Raw genomic sequence first — 2,934 nt, 5'->3', positions numbered from 1 at the left:
TAAAAACACAGAATAAAGTGCAACACAACAGCTAATGCAGACAACACTTTCAAAGGCCACTTAGTCCATTTTAAAAGCCAAAAGCACAGAAACTCTACAAGGTTGTTTCTGTGCATGTACATTATCAAACATATGTATAGATAGAACAGAACACTAACACCAACATTCAATAGTTTCTGTGCTTGCTGTCAGAAGAAAAATTACAGCTCCATCAAGCTATGTCTGGACAAAATATCCTCTGGGAACAAGAGGGGAAATGTCTGTGCATTGCATAAGCTTATTTTTGAGGCCATGGACCTTGTTCAGTAGTTTCGCCCCGTCAGGTTCCAAAAATAGTTTTTGAAAAGTGTCAAATGTGTTCTTCAGCTCCTTCGGATATTCGAGGTTGAGGGCATATATCAGTCCCATCAGTTGTACACATGCCTTTGTTCGGCTTCCACATCCCTCCATCACTTGGTTTCCCTCAATCACAATGAACACATCTGATGGATCCTCCTCAGCCATGATGTTGTGGATCACGATCACCTTCATCATATTGTCTGTGTAATCCTCACATTCCTACATGTTAAAAAGAAAGAAACAAACAGCATACACATGTTTTATTTTATTTAAGATGCTTTTTCAATATATTTCAGTTGACCTAAAGAGGGGAGCGGACAGAAGATGAATGGAGAAGGGGAGAACAGGGGATAGGAGAGGACAGGAGAGAACATTAGGATCCCTTGAGTTAATAAGTAATCTGTTATCAATATGACATACCTGGCAGTCATGAAAAAGATCTTCTTGTCTTTCCCCGAGGTAGCTAATGAGGCAGCAGATAACAACATCCCTTTTCTTCTCAATGCTCTGTGTCTGTAGGGAGATACAATTTCGTGAAAAGACTAAGTCGAGTGATTTACTTACATTAAGACTGAATTCAAAACAAAAACATGGCTGATGCCTCTCTCCAGCTTTCAACAGGTGAGAGGCTGGGTACACCCTGGACAGTCAATCACAAGGCAACATAGAGACAGACAGGATAAACGACCATGCACGCACACACACACTCAAACCTAAGGACAATTTGGAGAGACCAGTTAACCTAACAGCCATGTTTTCTGACTGTGGGAGGAAGCTGGAGTACCCGGGGGGGAACCCACACATGCACAGGGAGAACATGCAAACTCCATGAATAAAGACCCTGGGCCAGGATTTGAACCCAGGACCGTCTTGCTACCCAATGCAGCCCTCCATAATTACATATTTGTGAAAAAAGTCAAATAACATACGTCATTCAAAGTGTCCAGCAAAGGTCTCATCTTGGAACCAGCAGCTCCTCTTTTGGCACGCATAAGCTGCAAAAGACCTGGTGTGTACTCATCAAGTTTCAGGATGAATGTCTCCACCAAGGAAACTGTGGTGATGCGTCTGAACTCTTCGATGATCTAAGAAGTAAGGGGACAAAAACAATGAAATTTTAAATGACAGACTAGGTCTCATAGTTATAACATGAATGTTTTTTTATTTATTTGTTTTGCTGCTGAAAAATCTCCCTATAGCTGGAGTTCATGATGCTGCTGTGTCCTAGTGTTTCCACGCAATGCGATCAGCTGAGCGGATAATGAAGCATATACGTGAGCAAAGCTGTATCTGCATGACAGAACAAGCGACTACTGCCGCGCACATTTTTAAATACAAGCAAGCTTCAGAGCTTTTTCAGAAAGTTCTGGTGCTGCTAAAACAAAGCCGCCAGTTACAGCTGGGAGAAAGCTTTCAGTGAGCTCTCCGCGATGATGAGGAGCTACAGATCAATGGGGAGACGCAGAGAGATGCAACAGCTGACTGTTGGGAATGATCTGCCCAATGTTCATAGAATCTCAAAGACATGCAGGATTTAAGTTTGTTTACCTGTTTTATGTGCTGACCCAGAAGCAGAGCCACCACAACTTAAGGATTGCCCCTCTCATTTCTCAAAAAAAAAATCGTCTGACGTCCATTTTCTTTTCCATCAAGGCAGGAAAGTAGTTTGCAAAGACCGTGATTGTAATTATTGGGGGTGTCCAAATTCACGGGCTGCATCCTCCTGGGGACGCATTTGTAGACCGATTACGCCACAGCGACGCGCCGAAGGCTGACCAAATTCGTGGCCTCCTCCGAATGTAGCCGACAAATGCATCCTCCTTTTCCTCGAATTTGAAGGATGGGTCGGGTGTGTCCTTCGTGGCCCACCATATCCCAGAATTCATAGCGTGGCCCAGCCAAACTCCAGTTTCCGGCAATGGCGGCCGCTACTAAGTTTTAAAATTACTGTTATTAATCCTTCTGGGTCACAAAATAAACCTTTAACATATTTTCAGGCGAGAATGTGGGTGTGCAAACTGCAACTATCTGCTCCGTTTATCGAGACATTGCATATTTGCAAAAGTGCTTCGAGGGCAGCACGGTGGCACGGTGGTTAGCACTGTTGCCGCACAGCAAGAAGGTCCTGAGTTCAATTCCACCATCAGGCCGGGGTCTTTCTGTGTGGAGTTTGCATGTTCTCCCCGTGTTTGCGTGGGTTCTCTCCGGGTACTCTGGCTTCCTCCCACCGTCCAAAGACATGCAGCTTGTGGGGATAGGTTAATTGGATAATCCAAATTGCCACTAGGTGTAAATGTGCGAGTGAATGTGAGTGCGAATGGTTGTCTGTCCCTGTGTGTTAGCCCTGCGACAGACTGGCGACCTGTCCAGGGTGTACCCCGCCTCTTGCCCTATGACAGCTGGGATAGGCTCCAGCGCCCCCCGCGACCCTGAAAAGGATAAGCGGAAGTGAATGGATGGATGAAAGTGTTTCGACGTTTTCGGAGATGTCTGTTACCCACCAGCTCGATAGCTAGCCGAGAGCTCGAGGGTTACTAGAGCCGCCGAGAACGGCACAATCCCGGCACATCATTTTCAGATCACCGCGGTCTTTCG

Source organism: Oreochromis aureus, linkage group 3 (genome assembly GCF_013358895.1).
Source record: "Oreochromis aureus strain Israel breed Guangdong linkage group 3, ZZ_aureus, whole genome shotgun sequence".
In the NCBI taxonomy this organism is placed as follows: Eukaryota; Metazoa; Chordata; class Actinopteri; order Cichliformes; family Cichlidae; genus Oreochromis; species Oreochromis aureus.
The sequence above is the reverse complement of the archived record's forward strand: the minus strand, read 5'-3'. Positions refer to the sequence as shown.